Source organism: Heterocephalus glaber, unplaced genomic scaffold (genome assembly GCF_053883595.1).
Source record: "Heterocephalus glaber isolate CG9 unplaced genomic scaffold, H.glaber_assembly_v1.0 deba00001662, whole genome shotgun sequence".
NCBI classification, from domain to species: domain Eukaryota; kingdom Metazoa; phylum Chordata; class Mammalia; order Rodentia; family Bathyergidae; genus Heterocephalus; species Heterocephalus glaber.
The window spans coordinates 3,921,206-3,942,667 of record NW_028258403.1 but is presented as its reverse complement, the minus strand read 5'-3'; the positions used below and the strand labels follow the sequence as shown (position 1 = coordinate 3,942,667).

The 21,462-nt window shown below is 40.1% G+C and overlaps 1 long non-coding RNA gene and 1 pseudogene across 3 annotated transcripts; one reads left to right on the top strand and one right to left on the bottom strand.

Annotated features, from left to right (window-relative positions):
• Positions 1–6,140: 6,140 nt before the first annotated feature.
• On the top strand, positions 6,141–14,212 carry LOC147822316 (uncharacterized). 3 transcript variants are annotated; one of them, XR_015445745.1, is made up of 3 exons: positions 6,141–6,282; positions 8,085–8,185; positions 13,934–14,212. It is a non-coding gene; the product is annotated as an uncharacterized LOC147822316 (long non-coding RNA). The 3 variants fall into 3 exon arrangements; XR_015445747.1 differs by lacking the exon at positions 13,934–14,212 and adding an exon at positions 13,480–13,899; XR_015445746.1 differs by lacking the exon at positions 13,934–14,212 and adding an exon at positions 9,416–13,445.
• A 118-nt stretch (positions 14,213–14,330) lies between these two features.
• On the bottom strand, positions 14,331–16,265 carry LOC147822315 (THO complex subunit 1 pseudogene; annotated as a pseudogene).
• Positions 16,266–21,462: the final 5,197 nt, after the last annotated feature.

Sequence of the window (21,462 nt, the reverse complement as noted above, 5' to 3'; positions counted from 1 at the left end):
TAAACGATTACCCCTTTATTATTTAAGTTGCTGATTTCTCTGTGACTTAGTTTCAAACTTCATCAGTGGTGAGTTCTGTGTGTGTGTGTCCATGCAAAAGGTTTAAAACATTTTGGGGGTGGGTGTTGGGTATTGAACTCAGGACCTCATGCATACTAAGTACACCCTTTACCACTGAACTATATCTCAGCCTTTAAATATTTTTATATAGGCAGATTTATCAATTTTTAATTTCTTCTGCAGTTTTGGAACATATTAAGATATCCCCTACTCCTAAGCCATAAAATAGTTTCTTTTAGTATTTGGGTTTTGTTTTTTTTTCAGTTTTTTAAAGACAGGATTTCACTATGTAGTTCAGGCTGGCCTTAAATTCACTATGTAGCCTAGGCTGGCTTCGAACTCAGAAATCCTCTTGCCTCAGTCTCTCCCCAGTACCGGGATTACAGGCATGTATCACCACAACCAGCTCCTCTTGTACTTGTATATTTCATTTTTACATTAGATTTCTGGTTTTGAAATCTATCCTCATGAACAATATGAAAAATAACCCCAATTTTATATTTTGTCAGATGGCTACTGTAGGGGGCTGCCATGAGCTGTGTCAAAGCCTGGGCATCTGAGGGTGTTTGAGGGCACCCGAAGACACAATCCCACCATAGAGCACAGGCGCAAGATGGAGCTTCATGAAATAGTAATAAATCAGCATAGACAACTATGCATGTGCCACACGGCCATGCAAGCTTGCAGGTGTTTTGTCTCACTATGTCTCAGTTAGCTGATAGCAGTCACTGTAAGTGCTGTGCTGTAAAATAGAGTTTTGCTCCTGCATTCTCATGATGTCTGCTCCACACATGTTCTTTTCTTTGGGAACCTTGCCTGACCGGGCCCTCCTTCAGCCATCGGACCCTGAGAGCTATGCAGCTGGCCCCATTCTCTTTATTAAAAATGTCAACTCCCCTTTCCTGTTTAATTCCATGCCTTTATCATAAATGAAAATTTCCAAATGTATCTTGTTCTATTTCTGGGCTTTCTGTTGTTTCACTACCTGTATGGTTTTGTTTCTTGTGGATTGTTTTGTTTTTTGGCGCTGGGGATTACACCCAATGCCTAATGCCTAGGCATTTGGTCTACCACTAAGCTACACACCCTAGCCCCTATCTGTGTGTTTATATATGCATCAATGCTGTATTTCCTAAATTACAGAGGCTTTACATTTGAATGCTGAAGCCAGGCGCCGTAGCACAACCCTGTAATCCCAGCACCTGGGAGGCTGAGGCAGGAGGATCACCAAAAGTTTGAGGCCAGCCTGAGCTACATAGTGACTTTAAGGACAGCCTGAGCTACACAGTGAGACCCTGTCTCAAAAAAAAAATCATATATTGTCCCGGCCCGCGGGTAAGTCAACGGAGACCCTAGAGGGGGAGCGAGAATGACAAAGGACAGGGGACACAAGAGATGGAGACAAGACAGGTTTCTGATCAAGTCTCGTTTATTGCGGAAGCTGCTACAGCATATATACCGTAGGGCTAGAGGGAGGGAGCAAGGGGAGGGTACTGGGGCTACTTCCTTGTTGCCGGGTAGACTTGCAGCAGGCTTAGACATGCCCGTAAAAGGCACTCAAGAGTTCTAGCGGGGGGGGCAAGGCCCCCCACAATATATTTGAATGTTAAGTGAGGCTAGCTTCCCATTCCCCACATAACACTAAAACATTTTCAGGATTCTCTAGGATATTTTTTTTTGGTACTGGGGATCGAATTCAGGACCTTCCACTTGCAAGGCAGGAAGCGGCACCACTGAGCTAAATCCCTGGCTCTCTCTAGGATATTTTTGTTTGGTTGGTTTCCGATATGAACTTCATAATCAATTTGTTTAATCCCAGAAAGGCAACCTGTTGGTGTCTTTATTAGGATCATGTTAAATTTCCAAGTTAATTTAGGCTGAGTTGACATTATTATAGCTGGAAACATGTAGCTCAGTGGTGCAGCACCTGCCCACCAAGTAGAAGACTTGAGTTCGATCCCTGATTAAAAAAAAAAAAAAGAAGGGCCGGGATTTAGCTTAGTGGTTTCGCTGCCTGCTGCACAAGCACAAGGACCCGAGTTCGATCCCTGGTACCAAAAAAAAAAGACTTGTAATGTTGAGTCTTCCTACAAAGTAAGCTTCTCTATTTGTTTGTTTATTTTGTCTCCATTTGTTTATTTTGTCTTTCAGTAATGTTTTAAACTTTTCTTCTTCTATATGTGCATATTTCTTTTTTTATGCTTTATTTTTCGGTACTGAGGATTGAATCTGGGGCCTTACACTTGCTAGGCAAAGGCTCTACCACTAAGCTACATCCCTGGTCCTTTAAAAAATTTTATTGTGTGACAGGGTCTCCCTAAATTGCCTAAACTGGCCTCAAATTTATGGTCCTCTTGCCTCTACCTCCCAAGCTGCTGGGATTACAGACTTTGTCCAGTATGGTTGCACGTTTTTGTTCAGTTATTGTCTAACTAGTTTATCTTCCTTAGTTAATGTTTTGTTTTGTTTTGTCTTGTTTTTGAACAGGAGATTGAACCCAGGGCTAGCACATATACTGACAGATTTACACTCCCAGCTTACTATTTTATATGGAGTTTTTATCTGGGTGTAGTGGTACATGCCTGTAATCCCAGCACTCAGGAGGCTTGAGGCAGGAGGACTGCTGAGAGTTCGAGGCCAGCCTGGGCTACATAGTGAGACTCTGTCTCCAAAAAAAAAAAAAACCTCTTCTCTCCTATTTTATTCTCTAAATAGACATTTTTTCTTTTTGGTGGTGTTAGGAATGACAGTCTAGGCAAGCATTCTACCACTGAGTTATAGCCCCCACCCTGCTTAATTGAATAACCTGTTACTTTACTAAATTTTCTTATTGCTTTTAGCAGTCTCCTATTTATTCTCTTGGAGTTTTTCCAGACATATACTGATAACATCTGCTAAAAGAGATGTTTTTATCTTCTCATATTACATTACTGTTCCAATACTATATTAAGTGGTAGTGGATGGTTTCTTCATTCCTACCTTTAGCTAGAATGTCTCCATCAGGTCCTCGTTTAAAAAACATGCTAGCTTTTGCACACACACACTTTAATCATGTTAAGGAGATAATCATTAATTCCAACTTTATTGAATTTTTAAGTCAGATACAGATGTGAATTATGAATGTTCTATGGGCAACTGTGGAAATGATCATATATTTGTCCTCAGAAGTATTACTATAATAAATTATATGAAAGGACTTTACTATATTGAACCATCTTTGATTCCTACAATGAATGTCATTTGGTCATAATGTACAATTTATTAAATGTTATTGGATTATCTTTGTTAATATGTTCCATAATTTTGGCATCAACATTAATGAGACTGTTACAGAGTTCTCTTTAATGTGCCAGTGAAATCTTTATTATGTCTCTTTGTCAATGCTAAGTTCACATTGCAAAACATTGTTTGAGTCTCTCTGCTCCCTGGGCCTCCTCGAGGGCAGCAGCTCTGCTGAGACTTTTCCCACCCGGATGCTCTGACTCACCTGGGCCCAGAAGCGAGGGAGCCTGAGGACTATGGACTGGAACCTCTGAAATTGGAATCCAAAATTAATCTTTCCTCTTCTTAAATTGAAAATTTTTTTTGGTAATTTTCTTCTTTTTCTACAACCCAGGATATTTATGTAGAATGAAGAGTATTTCTAATGAAAATATTTATGCAACAGTTCAAGTTGTGAGTGGAACTAACTGTTTTGGATCATGAAACACCATTTTTACTTGAAGGAACAACTGACACATGCGACAGCTACAGTTACGCAGGTTCAGGTATTTGGCAGATATTGTTTCAAAAATAAACAAAATTAGTTTGCCACTTCAAAGGAAATAATGGTATGTATTGCCAATGATAAATTCATGTTTTCTGATGAAAACTAAAATTTGGAAACCTTGTACATATCTGAAACTATGACCATGATAATTTGTCAATATTCAAAGACTTACCTGATGAGATAGGTAGAATATTAACAAAAGTGATTTTTAGAATACTATATAATGAAATATTTCAGTATTTAATATTGTATAACAAAATGTGCATAAATGAACCAGTACTTTCCAAATGACCAGTTTGGTCTCAACATAGGTTTTTACAAAATCATCCACGTCTGCCTATAATCCCAGCTACTCAGAAGGCTGAGGCAGGAGGATTGCAAATTTGAGGGTAGGGTGGGGAATTTAGTGAGACCCTGACTCAAAATTTAAAAAAAAAAGAAAAGGAAAGGAGGGCTGGAGATGTAGCTAGGTGGAAGAGTGCTTGCCCAGCATGTAAGAGGTCCTGTAAAATCATGCATAGGTAAAAGATTATTTGAAATGCAATATAGGCCAATGAATTTTAATGTGACAAAGTATTTAAAAGTTCATTGATATGGTTCCAGATTCCTCTTTCCTACTAACTTTTAACAAACTCCCAGTTCCTGAATTTTGGCATAGTAGCAAAGAAAAATGTCCACAATTATTTGAAAAGGCTACTAAAATACTATTTCCTTTTCCACCTACACGTTTGAGTGAGCCCAGATCTTCAGGCACTTCAACCAAAATGCCATATTGCAACAGTCAATGTAGAAAAATATGTGACTCTACCTGCTTTCTATTATGCTACAGAAGAAATTACAAATATGCCACAAAGCCATTCTTTTCACTAAATTGTTTTTGTTTCAGAAAATTTATTTTCCGTGAGTTCTATATATTAACATTTAATGGATTTATTATTGTTGCTTTCAAATAAATTAATTTTTCTTAAATTTCTTGCTTTTATTGGTCAACACAGTAAATGTTGACCAATAAAATCCACATAAACAAAAGCTCTTTGGGGGTTCTTCAGCAATTTTTAAAATGAGAAGGACTAGTGAGAACAATACTTTGAGAACTTCTACTGTAGTGGATTCCTCAGGAAAAGTTTATGGTCACATTTTTTTGTCAGTAGCCTTTATATTTGAACACAGTATGAAGGATAAAAAATTCTTGGATCACATTTTCCTTTCTTGACAATTTCTTTTTTTTAACACTTGGAGTTGAAGCCAGGCCCTTTGCACTGAACTAGATCCCTAGCCCATGTTTTATTTTATTTTGTATTTTGGGATGGTTTCACTGAGTGGCTAAATTTCCTGGGCTGGGCTTGAGCTTGCAATCCTCCTGCCTCAGCCTCTCAGAGTGCTGGATAAAGGTTTAAAGGCATGCATCACCATGCCCTGCTTCAGTTGTCTTGTTAACATAACATGTAGCTTTGGAGAAATCTCATTTTCTTTCTTATAAATGACTAGTACTTTTTGTCTGGGTGCTCAAAAAATTTTTCCTTATCTTTAAAATCCAATCATTTTCCTGGAAAATGCCTTGCTTTGACTGTTCTGGGTTATTTTTTCTGTATCCATGGAATGTTTTTTCAATACTGAGTCAAAAGGACTCAAGATTTTTTGGTACCCAGTCTGGGCTACCTAAGAGAGACCTTGTCTCAAAAAAGGAGGGAAGTGCAGAGGGTAAGAGGATGTAAAAATAATTAACATGTGTTAAGTACATGTACCGACTTCCCACAATGAATGAAATCATTATCTACTGCGAACATGTACTAATAAAAATTTTAAAGTTAAAAAACAAAAACAAAACCTTTCTCTTTTCTGCCCTCATTCCTTAAAAGTTTAAAAGATTTTCCCTGAGATTAGTTCTCAATGAATATCCAACAGTTCTGTCTCAATCAAAAGTTTACTATTGCTGACTTATGCTGTTCTTAGAAAGCATCCGTTATTTCCTTCATTTAAAATAGTTTACCGAGCCGGGGATTTAGCTCAGTGGTTCTGCCGCCTGCCTCGCAAGCTCAAGGTGTCTCCGGTACTAAAAAAACAAAAATACGGTTCACGCTTTCATCTGTTTTGTAACTCTTATTTTCTAGCGTGTTCTGGTCCTCTGTTGGAACATCGTTAGGTTTATTTTCACTTTCTGTTTCCACAGTAACATGTGAGATTAGACCATAGTCACTTAATCCTCAATCCTTAAATGAGGTGAACTTTCCTGGCCTCTCAGGGTGGGTTCTAGATCCCAGAGCGCCACTGCAGGCCCCGCCCACGCGTTTAGCGCAGGACTCAGCCCCGCCCACTCTTTCCTCACTCGTCGGCCCCGCCCACGCCCCAGGCTAGCCACAGCCTACCTCGCCCTCCCTCTTGCCCGCCCCGGGGCGCCTGGCCGGCTATTTTCCCGCCATTCCTTCTCTTCTTGAGGAGAACTGGATGTTTAGGTGAGACCTGGGACGTTTTGGGACCACAGTGGCCACCGTGGAGGGAAGGTAGCTAGAAAAAGAACTGGGAAATTTGCGCTGCGGAATTCCCATCAGTCCTAGAACCCGGGCGAATTTTGCCCTCACTGTCGCATGAGGTGCCGCTCCGCAGCCTGGATTAAACTGCCGGTACTGGCCTTAGCGAGTCGGCCTCGACCACGGGGCCTTCCCAGTGGTTCTCCAGACTCCCTGACGACCTGGTGAAAAGTCAGTGCACCCTGAGCAGGAAATACAAATCAGAAGCTCATGGCCTTTGCGTTATCCTGTTTATTCAGTAACTTTTTATGGTAAATCTTGCCTTATGTGACAAAATTATTGACGTGTGGTGCAGAGTGGCCTTCATTAACTTAGCAAACCTTCGTAAACCATTTTTTTGGGGGGCTTAGGGAAGATGCATATGGACAAAAAGGCTTTTAGAGGAAAAGACTTGGGAAAAAATTACCTTCTGTTTTGATTATTTTTCCAATTAATTTTGAAGGAAATCAAGTGAAATAATATATCCTGAGATAGCATACTCCTTAAACTTACATTATAGCTCATCCTTATTTTTTATATCAATTTGTTTAAAGATCCCACAGGTAACATTTACCTGGTTATGTACTTAGCAAATTGTATGAGATTGGTGTTGGTAGGAAATGTAGGATGTGTGGTTGTCTATGTCTAAGATAAAGGCTATTTAATGTGAGAGCAAGAACTTTACACTAGGAGTCATGAGACTTGGATTCTAATCCCAGAATTGTCTCTAACTAGATATGGAACTTTGAGGCTAATTTCAGTGGCCTTCAGCTACATCTTTTGAAAAAATGATAGTATTAGACAAAATAGTAAATGATTTTCAAGGCCCCTATGATTTTGAGTTTCTGTAGAATAGATGGGAAAATATACAAGCTAAAACCATATTGTCATTCACCAAACCCCATTTTCTTTGTATAAAATGTGTGACTTATATGGGACCTCTTTCTGGTCTACTAACTCCTCTTGCTTCCACTGTTGATGTGTCACAGGAAACTGTTAAGAAATAATTTGGTGGGCTGGGGATTTAGCTCAGTGGTTCTGCTGCGTGCCTTACAAGCAGAAGGACCTGAGTTCAATCCCCGGTACCAAAAAAAAAAAAAAAAAAGAAATCATTTGGTTTTCTAAGAGTGTTTTTCTAATTACAAATCAATACATGAGTTAATCCAGAAAATTTGGAAAACAAAGTGTAAAGGCAACACACACAAATACTCATATTTTTAAAAACAATTTCACCACTATCTTCTTATTCATTCTCTCTCTCTCTCTCTCTGGCTATGCCATATACCACGGTACTTTGTGAATGCTTTTGTTCGCAAATAATTTGGTTTGCAAACAAAAGCCTTTGGCAGAATTTTTTGTTTGTAAACTCTACATCAGATGAGAAACACAACCGCAGGCATCTTTCCCACACAAACACGAATGTGGCCATCTTTTCGAAAATTGTAGAACAAATTAAGTTCATGAACTGAGGTACCACTGTGCACCTATATATATATATATATATATATATATATCTATCTTACCATATACATGTGCATATATATGCATATGTATTAGCATAGCATAGTCTGAAGTCTTTTTCTCATCTTATGTGTACTTATTTACAGTTAATTAGAATGTTCACAATGATGTGTCCACATCTCAATAAACTATCAGAAACTAAGCAAACAATTTTATATAGATTTTGGACCAGCTATAATTATATTATACCCCACCTCATTCTTACTCTTTCTCTTTATCTGTTCCAGAATGGATTGGTTTCACTGCAACCAGTGTTTCCGAAAAGATGGGGCCCATTTCTTTGTCACCAGCTGTGGCCATATTTTCTGTAAAAAATGTGTGACTCAGGGTGGGTAATTTAATTGTTTTTAACCTAGATACAGTGATTAGCCATTTCTCTGTTTGACTTAGGATAAAAATCACTTGGTAGGCCAATAGTGATGTGGATACCTTCGGAAACTGTCGATTTTGGAAATTAGCATCCCTTAATAAAGAATGGTGCTAAATGATTTAGCAAATTTGTTACTTGAGTAACAAAAGGTACTTATCAGTATTTAGAAGTCTATGGCAGAAAAAGCCACAATGGGTCAGAAATGATGATGGTGGGATAATGATGATGCTGACCTTGTAGTTTAAAAAAGAATTTTTCAGAGGCCAATCACTCCTCCACTTTGCCTAGAGAGGGGTGCAGCAAGGGATAAAGAAAGAAAGGCAAAGAGACACACTTTCAAAGTACACGGGGGGGGGGGGGGGGGCTGGGAGGTCAATGCCAGAGTGGACAAAGACAATCTAAACTACCCACTATTTATTGGGTGCACACAGTAATCTGAGAGATTATCAGATGAGTCAGAGGGTAGCAGTAATCTTATGCTGATGAGGATCTTAGGTTGATGAGGACTGTGAGATGGGCAGAGCATTCTTACAGTAGTAGGTGGGATGAGATAGCAGGTTAAAAAGGAATTTGTCCTTCCCTCAGGTGAAACTTTTCTTTTTTTTTCTTATTACTACTGGTTCCTCAAGGAACCAGGATATTTTAAGATGATGTAATCTTGCCCTTGAGCGTCACAGTATCATGGAACTATTGAGGCCTCAGCTGTGACTGGAGGCACATGGAGTTATGGTTCTGTTTCTGCATACCATAGCCAGCTCACATGGGAAAGACACTAGACCTCAGACAACCCTAATCACAATTTATGAAATGATTTTTCTCCAAAAATTATATAGAAAGCTCTCAACAAGAATTTATAGCTAGGTATGGTGGCACACGCCTATAATCCCAGCACAGGGAAGGCTGGACAGGAAGATTGCCATGAGTTCCAGGCCAGCCTGGGCTACATAATGAGTTAAATGCTATTTTGAACTACATAGTGAGACCTTGTCTCAAAAAAACAAACGAATAAAAAAACTGTAAAAAACATTTTTTCTTGTACCTAGGTAATAATTATTATATAGCTATTTTACAAATGAGGAAACTGACCCAGAGAGAATAATATGACCAAACTCTTACAACTGTTATGCCTTAGAAAGGAGACTTGAATTTACAATTGCTCTTGTTTTGTTTGCTGTGCTGAGATGCCAGGCCTGGTGGTACATGATTGTAATCCCAGCACTCAGGAGGCTGAGGCAGGAGAATCTCAAGTTGGAGGCCAGCCTGGACTAAATAGTGAGTTTAAAGCTATCTTGGATTATATATTTAGACTCTGTCTCAAAAAAAAAAAAAAAAGAAAGAAAGAAAGAAAGAAAGAGAAAGAAAGAAAACAAATACAAAGGCTTGGCGAGTAGATATGGTGGTATGTACCTACGGTCTAGCTACTCAGAATGCTCAGGTAGGAGGGTCATTTGAGCCCAGGAGTTCAGGGCTAGCCTGGGCAACATAGTGAGACCCTGTGTGAAATAAGAACAAAAACTTACTAGGGAGCTCGGCATGGTTGGACGCCTATTATCCCAGCACTGGGGAGGGTGAAGCAAGATTATCACCACAAATTTGAGTCTACCCTAGGCTACATAGTTCAAGTTCAAGGCCAGCCTAAATAGTGAGACCCTATCTCAAACAAATAAACCAAAATAACGAAAAACAAACAAAAGAAAACAAACAAAAACCCTTACTAGGTATGTAGTTATATAAATTCCCAGAAGACTCAGGGTACTGTGCTTTGATCAGGAAAGACTTCACAGAAGAGGTACTGCCGAAGTATTGTTTTGGATAATAAACTAGAGTTTTCCAAGTGGATAAGGAGGAGAAGATCATTCCAGTTTCAGGCAACAGCATATATGAAAACATGATATGAAACCATGGGAGAGATGGGCATGGTGGCATATTCCTGCAATCCTAGTATTCTTGAGAGGCTAAAGGTAAGAGGATCTCAAGTTCATGCCCAGCCCGGACAACTTTGACTTATCAAGACCCTGTCTCAAAAAAAAAAAAAAAAAAAAATTAAAAAGTGCTGGGGATGTAGCTCAGTTGTATGGCCTGGGTTTAGTCCCTACTACTGCAAAACCAAACCAAAGTAGTGCAGAGAACTATACATAGTTGGGATTGTTAGAATATAAAAAGTAAAGTAAAAGATTGTAAAAGATGAGGCTAGAGAGGTGGATTAGCCAGATAATGGAAGTCTCTGTATACTAGGCTAAAGATCCTGAACTTTATCCTGTAGATTATCAAGAGCCGTGGAATTTTGTTGTTGTTTTTCTTAAATAAAAAAATGAATTGCACTTGCTAGTTCAGACTGGGAGCAATATGGAAGAGTGACTGGGAAAAACCCAAGGAAAGAACATTCAGGTTAGCTAGTCTCTGGAGAAGCTTTTTTCTGTGTGAGTCTCATGACCCTTTTAAATTACCTGCTAATGTAACAAAGCATTTCACTATGGTAATGGCAGCTCACTTTGAAGTGATGTGTCTCTGTGAAGCATAAGCTATGTGATATTTTCCCCTGACTTGGCATGTATCTTCATCAATAACCAGCACCACTACTAAAATTTCACTTTACAACAAAAGATGAGGAATTTTATATTTGCATCTTTGAGATTGGACTAATTGGAGACTAAGAAAACATTGAGGTGAGATCTAGGAATATTAACAAAAGGAAAAGAGGAAGGAATAACTGAGGAGTTTCTTATTATACCCAGTATGTGCTTGCTGTCAAGTAGCCAGAGTGACTTCAAGTAAAGGTCATTGGGATGTAGAGAATGAGGGAAGGAGAAAGGAAGAAGAAATTGAATAGTTTAGAAAGAAGGGAAGAAAAAAGAGGTAAGAGATAGGACTTTAATGATAGCACTCAAAACTTTAGCCAGAGCAATCAGGCAAGAGAAAGAAATAAAAGGGAAACAGGAAGAAATCAAACTCTCCTTATTTGGAGATGGACATGATCCTTTACATAGAAGACCCAAAAAAACTCCCCCAGTAGACCCTTTAGAACTAGTAAACATAGCCAGGCATGCTGGTACATCCGTGCACTCTAGGAAGCTAAGGCAGGAGGATTGCAAGTTCAAGCCCCATCTGGACAAGTAAGAGACTTAGTGAGACCTTGTTTCAAAATACAACAGTTTAAAAAGGCTAGCAATGTAGCTTAGATTGCCCTGGGAATTCCCCCATACAGCCAAACAACACCCCCAAAACAAAACAAATCAAACAAAACATGAAATCCTAATAAATTCAATAAATGGACACAAAATCAACACACAAAAATCAATAGTATTCCTGTGTACCAACAATGAAATTACCAAGAAAGAAAACAGAAAAGGGCTAGGGATTTAGCTCAGTGGTGCTGCCACCTGCCTCACAAGTGCAAGGTCCCGAGTTCAATCCTTGGTACCAAAAAAAAAAAAAAAAAAAATCAGAACAGTCTCATTCACAATAGCTTTCAAAAAAATTAAATACCTCAGGATTAACCAAGGAAGTGAAAGAGCTATATAATAAAAACTATAGTGCTCTGAAAAAAGAAATTGAAGAGAACATTAGAAAATGGAAAAAAGATATCTCTTGTTCCTGGAAAGGCAGAACCAAAATTTCAAAATAGCTGTATTACCAAAAATGATAAATAGATTTAATGAAATTCCAATCAAAATACCAATAGCATTCATCACAGAACTAGAAAATACTTAAGTTTACATGGAACCAGAAGAGACACATAATAGCCAAATCAATCCTGAGAAAAAAGAGCAAAGCAGGGAAGCATTATAATCCCAGATTTGAAGTTATATTACAAAGCTACAAAAATAAAAACAACACAGTACTGGCACAAAAATAGCTAAGTTGACCAATGGAATAGAATTGAGGATGCAGAAACAACCCCATGCACTTTCAGCCATCTGATCTTTGACAAAGGGCCAAAAACATATGCTGGAGAATCCAGAATGCAGAAAAAAAAATTGCCAGTTACTCCTCGGACAGAGGACTAGTATCTAGGATTTATAAAGAACTCATAAAAATTAGAACCCTCCCCAAATAAAATACCTGGTCAAAACTGGGTATTGTAATCACTTTCTTGTTGTTGAGATGCAATACCCAACACCCACAACTTCAAGGAGGAAAGGTTTATTTTGGCTCACAGTTTATAGAGGCTTCAGTCCATAGTCAGCATGCTCCAAGATAGGGCAGCATGGTAGAGGAACATGCAGAGGACAAACAGCTCATCAGTGTGCCACTGAGGCCAGCATAGTTATTCCTGAAACAAATGTTAAGTGTTTCTTTTCCCTGTTAAGTGTTTCTTTTTCCTATTCTCCCCCTAATCTGGGGATAGCTGCAGGGTTTTTGGTCTTGTCTGTTTTCTTTTCTTTTTTGTGGTAAATAGTAGAGGTTTCAAAAAGGTTATAGTAGTCTGCCTTTATCTGTGTCTTCAAAATTCTAAAGGAAAATGATTTTCAATTTAGAAAATTATACATACCTGTTATGGCTTGTGTCTAGATGTTCCCCCAAAGCTTCATGCAGTCATAGGTGGGGCTTCTTCAGAGGTGGCTGAATCCAGAGTGTGTGTTGATTCACGGAGCAATGCTAGGATTAAGGTTTGGCACTGCCCTAATCCCGGTAGCCTGGATACAATATAAGGGACAGAAAGAGGCTTGTCTTGTCCCTTGTTTGCTTGCTTTGCTACCTTCTGCCACCATGAACCGTTTCTCCTCTGCAATGCCCCTCTGTCACACCACCCTGCCTTGGAGCCAGCCGATTATGGATTGAAAGTTTTACAAACTGTGAGCTAAATAAATCTTTCCTCCTTAACTTGTGAGTGTTGGGTGTTCTGTCCCAGCAACAAGAGAAGTAACAAACACAATACCGAAAACATCAGTCGAGTGTGGGTATAGAAAAAAAATCCCCTTCAAAACACAAGATGTCAAATATACCTTTTTTTGTGTGTTTTCTTGGAAAGCTGTTGGAGAGCATGTATCATCCAAACAAGGGAATAAATAAAGGGGAAGAGCTTGTATTCAGGAAAAATGTTCCCCAAACCAGACAATCAAGGAGAGTCCCCAGGATGAGCACAGGTGGGCAGGCAGCCTAGACATCTACCTCCCAGAGGGAGAGCAGGATGGAGGATTCCAGAGGATGTCAGCCAGAAAACCAAATGCAGCTGAAGGTCACCTGAGGTTTGACAGCCTGGAACATGTTATGTAAGAACTGGATTTTTTTTTTTTTTTTTTTTTTTAAAGCGAGTCTAAGAAGTAACACAGAAAACCAAGCAAATAGAAAATATGAGGTAAGTGTTAACCTCAACATGTGGTTTGGGAGCCAGGCATGGTGGCACACACCTGTAATCCCAGCATTTGGGAGACTAATGTAGGAAGATCTTAAATTAGAGCTCAGTCTGGATAACTTAGTGACTAGTAATAGTCTGTATCAAAATAAAAAGATTTTTTAAAGGACTGGGGAGGCTCTGGGTTCAATTCCCAGTACTGGAAATAAAAAATTAAGATTTAATAGTTATTAGCACACAAGTGGCTGCTGATGTTATCACCCAGAAAGAGTGCTTAGAGTGAGACTATAGGATCCAACCCAAGGCCCTGGATGGACCAGCTGCATTAGTCAGCTGTCTGGTACTGTGGCAAAATACCTGAGATGATCAGCTTAAAAGGAGGAAATGTTTATTTTTGCTTGTGGTTTCAGCGATTTGAGTCCCTGGTCACTTGGTGCTGTTGCCCTTGGCCTGTGGCAAGGTAGACCATCGTAGCTGGCACTGGTAATGGAGCAAAGCTGCTCACCTCGTGGCACCGGGGAAGCAGAGAGAGGAAGGGCCAAGTCCCAGTGCCAATTTCAACAGCAAACCCTGGATAACCTGGCTTCTATTCCAGAACCACTCACCTCTCTTCTGCCCCATTCCGTACAATACCAGATAATCTCGCTGTTTGTGACCTCAGATCCCTTCATTTGGCTCCCAGAGTTTTTTGTTTTTTTTTTTTTTTTTAACAACTGCTATAAAAATGTTTATTGTTTACCAAAACCAGTGAACCTCTTATCAAATGCTGCTTGGCAACAAAATCTCATCACAGTTTTAATAAAAAAGAAAAATAGATATAAACTAACCATTGGTCTCATTGTCATTAGTTAGACTCTCTATCAGGTTATCGGGTGTCGCATGGATGCCCTCTTGATCCTGCCAGGCGACCAGCAGCTGCCTTGCTCTCATCTTCATGTCTTCGCTGTCACATTCGATCTGCCGGATTTCTGAGTCTTTCATTTCCAAGTGAGGAGCCAGAATCTTCCACTGTTCACCCAACTTGTTGGCAAATAATTCTAGTTGTTCCCCTGTCACGGGTTTATCCCGCCGAACATCAGGGCCTGTTTTTGTTTCTTCAGAAGGAGGTGGTAGTTCCTTGGCTAACTTTATTACCATGTTTTCGAGATACTCTGGCAAGCTTTTAAACTGCTGGTTAGTCGGCTGGAAGAAATGTGGGCTTCTCCTTGCCAATAGTCTCAGGGCTCTCCAGCCATAATTTGAATCGTTCACAACTTTATATTCACTTTCAACCATGTTTTCAGGATCTGCTTGTTCAATGGCTTCTTCAAAGAATTCCTCCAAAGTTGGCATGTACTCCCTTGTGTCTGATTTACAGGCTTCCATATTATCAGGACACAGATTCCAAAGCCTTGTTAACTCCTCATTTCCCATCAGAATTTTCTTATTGGGTCCTTTCCCAAAGAAGTCCTCTGGGGCTGCTCTTTTCCGTACCACTCTCGTGGGCTTGGAATCTGATGTTCTTTCTTTCACAAAACTTGGGCAGCCTTCATTTTTCCATGAGTTCCAATTTTCTTCAGTGTTTAATATATGCTCTACCATCTTTGAAAATCTTTCTCCATCGGGGGGGTTTTCAGATAGTAGTTGATAGACTGATTTTGTAGTATCTTCAATCCAGAGTGATTGTTCATCAGTTAAAACATAGTTTGGACTTTTGAACTTGACCTGCCCCTTGAGATACTGGAATAAAATGAGATACTGCAGCAGGATGTGTCGACGGAGGTTACTATCACTCAGCTGTAAATCCATCAACTTTTCACTTGTTAAAAATTTTGCAAAATATACATATTCTCCTCCTGTTTTCAATTCTTCCATCTTTTTCCTGGAGGCCTGAGTGTCATCTAATTTATAACTCTTAAAAACAGCTAAAACTTCTTCAGAATACTTGAGAAAAGTTTTCCATGAAATCTTCTCATAGCATTGCACTGGGTTCCTGAAGTAATCCTGAAGCGACCAGAATTTTCTGTACAAGTTGTAATCGATTGGAACGGAGCAAGTTGCTGGCGCTTCGTCATCTCCCATTTCACCTTCTTCTACATCCATTCCTTCTTCTCTATCCTCAGTGTGCTTCTGACCCAAGGTGCTTTCTTGCTCATTGGTATTGAAAACAGTGACGTTTTCCAGATTAAACTGGCTTTGTAAGTTCAGACCGGATTTCTCAGACACAGGAAAAAGCCTGGCCAAAAAGAGTTGAATTCGTCCACAGAAGACTGTGTTCTGGGATTTAGATAATCTTCTTAGGAGATCATTGCACATACGTAGTAAATAATTTTTCCCAGCAGAATAAAATGTATTTGATTTCCAAGTAGCAACATTTTTTTCCACAAAAGTGAATATTGTGTCACACTGATCCAAAGGAAGACAATCCAAAACATCTCCCAACAATACAAAAGGGGTAGATGCAGTACAAATACCTCCAGTTACTCCCCCAATAGCAAGAGAAATAATAGCTAAAACGTTTTCACATGACGAACGATTTATAATCTCTTCTTGTAGAATACCTCTGAAAGCTTGTTCCAGGGCACATTTTTTTTCATTTTCACTCCCAGGTAACTGGTTGAAGGTATTTGACAATGGCTTGATAGTTTTGTTATTCAAGGCCTCTCTAGTAGACTTCGCAAACCGCGTTCGCGCTTCGGGCAAACTGAAGAGCGGTGGCGGCACAGACATCTTCCCTGCCGTGCGAGCCCGCGACCACGGGGGGCGCCGGTTGATGACCGCGCTTCGGGCAAACTGAAGAGCGGTGGCGTCACAGATGTCTTCCCTGCCGCGCGAGCCCGCGACCACGCTGGGCGCCGGGTGATGACCGCCCCAGAGTTTTTTAAAATTTGTACCGGGGATCGAACTTGGGTCCTTGTGCTTGCGCATCCCAGAGTTGTGTTTTACCAAAATATGGTTCATCATATTTCTGTCCTGCTCAAAACCATTTAATGGCTTTCCCTTAAATAAAGCAGTGGTCCCTAAGACTAGCTAAGTGGCATCACAATCATCTGAGGGGCTTTAAATTAGACTTCTGCCAGGCATGGTAGTGTACACAGGAGGCCGAGGCAGGAGGATTGCCACAAGTTCAAGGCCAGCCTGAGTTACAGAGCAAATCCCTGTCTCAAAAATAAATAAATAAATAAATAGACCCCCCCACCCACCCAATAAATTTTTTTTTTCTGGTACCAGGGATTGAACTCGGGACCTTGCGCTTTTGAGGAAGGGAGTGGCACCACTGAACTAAATCCCCCCTACCAATAAAATTTTTTAAATTAAAAAAATTTAAAGACAAAACATAAAAACTAGACCTGAAGGGCCGAAGATTTAGCTCAGTGGTTCTGGCACCTGCCTTGCAAGCACAAAGTTCTGAGTTTGATCCCTGATCCCCCCCTCAAAAAAAAAATAATTTTAGGGCTGGGGATTTAGCTCAGTGGTTCCGCTGCCTGCCTCGCAAGCACAAGGACCCGAGTTCAATCCCTGGTACCAAAACAAAACAAAACAAAACTAGACCTGAAGCTTGATCTGTGGCCCTAAATTAGATGTAAGACGTTCTGACAAGGGCTGGGGGTGTAGCTTGTTGCTTACCTGGTGCACACCAGGCCCTGGGTTTGTTTGTTTTTGTTGTTGTTTTTGGTACTGGGGATTGAACTCAGGACTTTGCACTTTCGAGGCAGGCGGGAGCACCACTGACCTAAATTCTCGACCTAATTTGCATACTTCCTCTTTTTTTTAATGGGGTACCGGGGATCGAACTCAGGACCTTGCACTTGGGAGGCAGGCACTGTGCCACTGTGCTAAATCCCCAGCCCTCATAAATACATTTGGTTTGGTAATTCGTTTACTTCCTTACTTGTTTTTTTGGTTTTCTTTCTTTTTTTTTTTTGGTACCAGGGATTGAACTCGGGTCCTTGCTGTTGTGAGGCAGGCGGGAGCACCGCTGAGCTAAATCCCCGGCCCCCCAGGCCCTGGGTTTGATCCCCAGCAGAGCAAGGAAAAAAAGAAAGAGAAAGAAAGGAAGGAAGAAACAGGGAACCAGAGAACGAGAGGAAGAAAACAGAGAGAACATTCAGATGTAGATAACAGTTCTACACTGTATGTTTCAAAAACCTGAAATATTTGATTTCATCATTCCCTCTTTAACATGATCTAGAACCAGGGATGGGATAGGTAGCAGTTTCTCTGAATGAAGGAATTTTGAAAGTTTTCAGCATAAAGAAATGCTAAGCCAAGGGTGGTGGTGAATGGCTATAACCCCAACACTAAGGAAGCTGAAGCAGGAGGATTCTGAGTTCAAGATCAGCCTGGGGAACTTAGCAAGACTCTGTCTAAAAAGAAAAAGACATATTTTTTTTGTTTTGTTTTTTGAGGCAGGGTCTCACTATGCAGTCCAGGCTGGCCTTGAACTCACCATATAGCCCAGACTGGCCTCAAACTCATGGTGATCCTCCTGCCTCAGCTTCCCAGGTACTGGAATTACAGGTATGGACCACCACACTGGGCAAGAAAAAGAAAAAATTAAAAGATAAAGCTAAAGAAATGACAAATTTTTGGCCGGGAATTTAGCTCAGTGGTTCTGCCGCCTGCCTAGCAAGCACAGGGTCCCGAGTTTGATCCCCGGTACCAAAAAAAGAAAAGAGAAGAGAAAAGAAATGATAATTTTTTTTTTGTTTACAAACAATCTGTTTGTGATACTTAATTTTTTTAAACTTTTATTTATTTATTTTTCTTTTTGGTACCAGGGATCAAGCTCGGGACCCTGTGCTTGCTAGGCAGGCGGCAGAACCACTGAGCTAAACCCCTGGCCCAAGAAACGATACGTTTTTGAAGAGATAGATATATTTATCCTTATTTAAACATCACACAATGTTTACATGTATCAGAACGTCACATGTACCCCATAAAGTTAATTTTAAAACAACTAGTACAGGGCCAGGGATTTAGCTCAGTGGTTTTGCCGCTTGCTGTGCAAGCGCAAGGACCTAAGTTGGATCCCAGATACCAAAAAAACCAAAAACAACTAGTACAAAATTAGAGGTAGACCTTCTCCTATGGTACCCTCTGGTGGCAACTTCCTGCAATCACCAATCTTCCTTTTAACCCACAAAATTGCCATTGAAGTTCAATGACTTGCCCTCTGCCCTACTAGCTTAGAAGTACAAGCCTCCACAGAGAGGCTTCAGGCCTGTCCCTCGGGTTTGACCAGCAGCATTTTCTTCCCTACTCTTCCGCTCAGTGTCCCATCCTTCTTCCCTCAGCCACCCCGCACTTCCTCTGCTAATCCTGCCTGGCTCTGGAAGGCCTCTGTCCAGGACTCTAGGATGAAACTCACCCTGTTTCAGGCTCGTGCAGACTCTTGCTGCTCCAAGACCTCTACCTAAGCCAGCCCACTCTCTGCTCTCTATTCTCATGGGCACTCTATACGTCCTCAGCGAAGCCTTCCCAAATCATGTGCTCCTACAATTTCTTGTGCTGTGTCTTTTGTGACAATACTTAATCCTTATATATTTATTTGTGAGATTTAAAAATAAAACTTTCTCTCACTGAAAGCAAGAGCCATGACTATATGAAGTATGCTTGGTACATAATATGGAAGTTCAATCATATTTATTTATTTATGTTTTGTTTTATTGTTTTTGTTTGCTTGTTTGTTTTTTGAAACAAGGTCTCACTGTGTAGCCTAGGCTGGCTTCAAACTCAACAGTGAATCTCCTGCCTCAGCCACCTGAGTGCTGGGGTTATAGGTGTGCACCACCACACCTGGTTTCAATAATATTTCTCAACTGGATGTATTAATATTTCTGAAGTTATCACATAGTCTGCTTTGTGATGTGTATAATTGTATATACATTTGGGTTATCCATTAGGTCACAGGCTTTTTTTTTTTTGAGACAGGATCTCACAACATAGTCCAAGACGGCCTCAAACTTGCTATGTAGCCCAGTTTGGCCTCCAACTCAGGACCACCCTGCCTCAGCCACCTGAGAGTTAAGATTGCAGATGTGCATCATCATGCCTGGCTTAGGTCAAAGACTTTTTTTTTTTATTGTCTTGCTATGTAGTTCAGGCAGGCCTTAACTCACTGTAGAGCCCAGGCTGGCCTCAAACTCCTGGCAATCCTCCTGCCTCAGCTTCCCCAGGGCTGCTATTTGTAGGTATGTGGCACCACAGCTAGCTCAGGTCATGGGCTTTTTTTTTTTCCTTAAATTTTTTTATTGATACATTTTAGGTATACAATACACTTATACTTATTATTGGGTATTTGTACCTGTACATGATGTGTCTTGGTTCTTATTTTTTCCCCATTCCCTGTCCCCCCTGTCCTCCCTTCACTCCCTCCACCCTTCCCTATTTACAAAGACTTTGTTTCCATTTTTTTCTTTTTCTCATAATTTTTTCTTTCCCTTCTTTCCTTTGCCCTTCCCTTCCCACTTCCCCTACCCCTTTGGACTTTTTCTTCCTATTTCAAATTATCAATTATTCATTTTAATCATTTTAATCCTTATTTACACTTTCAGTTTCTCACACTAGAGAAACTATTCGGTATTTACACATGTGTGTCCTATTTATTTCACATACGAATATGGCCTCAATATGCATCCATTTAGCTATAAATGTCTCTAGTTTTTTGTTCTTCATGGCTGAGTAGTACTCCATTTTATAAAAAAACCACATCTTCTTTATCCAGTTACCAGTTGATGGGCACTTGGGCTGCTTCCAAGCTTTAGCTATTACAAACTGTGCTGCTATGAACATGGGTGCACATATATCACTGTGGTATGATTCTTTTAATTCTTTTGGGAAGATACCAGCAGGGGAATAGCTGAGTCAAATGGGACCTCTAGTCCTAGCTCTTTGAGGTATCTCCATACTGATTTCTACAGTGGTTGCACCAGTCTGCACTCCCACCAACAATGGAGAAGGGTTCCTTTCTCTCCACACCCCCACCAGCATTTGTTATTGGTTGATTTCTTCATAGCAGCCATTCTTTCTGGGATGAGGTGGAATCTCAGTGTTGTTTTCATCTGCATCTCTCGAATGACCAGTGATGTTGAACATTTCTTTATATGTTTATTTGCTGCTTTTACTTCTTTGTCTGAAAAATGTCTGTTCATTTCAGATGCCCATTTTTGAATTGGGTCTTTAAATTTGGGGAGTCTGATTTTTTAAAGTTCTTTATATATTCTAGATAGTAGACCTTTGTCTGAGGTACAGCTGATAAAATTTTTTTCCCACATTGTAGGTTGTTTCTTAGCTCTGTTGGTGGTTTCTCTTGCAGTGCAGAAGCTTTTTAACAAGATGAAATCCCAATTGTTGATTCTTTGTGCTAGTTTCTGTGCTACTGAGGTTTTGTTCCTAAAGTCTTTTCCTATGCCAGTGTCTTCAGGAGTTCTACCTAACTTATCTTCCAACAAGTTTAGTGTTTCTGTTTTAATATTTAGATCGTTAATCCACTTCAATCTTAGTTTAGTGCATGGTGATAGATATGGGTCTAGGTTTAATCTTTGGCAGGTTGAAATCCAGTTTTTCCAACACCATTTATTAAATAGGCTATCTTTCCTCCAATGAGGGTGGTTGGCTCCTTTGTCAAAGATGAGGTGGCTGAGTATGTCTGGAGTTGTTTCTGCATCTTCTAATCTATTCCACTGATCCTCAGGTCTGTTTCTTTGCCAGTGCCATGCTGATTTTATCACAGTAGCTTTGTAGTATAGTTTCAAGTTGGGGATTGTGACACCACCAGCAATGTCTCTGTTGCCTAGAATTGTCTTTGCTATTCTAGGTCTCTTCTGGTTCCAAATGAATTTTTGGATTGTTTTCTCCAGCTCTGTGAAGTGTATTGTTGGAATTTCAATTGGCATTGCATTAAATCTACATAGTAGTTTTGGAAGTATGGCCATTTTCACTATATTGGTTCTTCCTA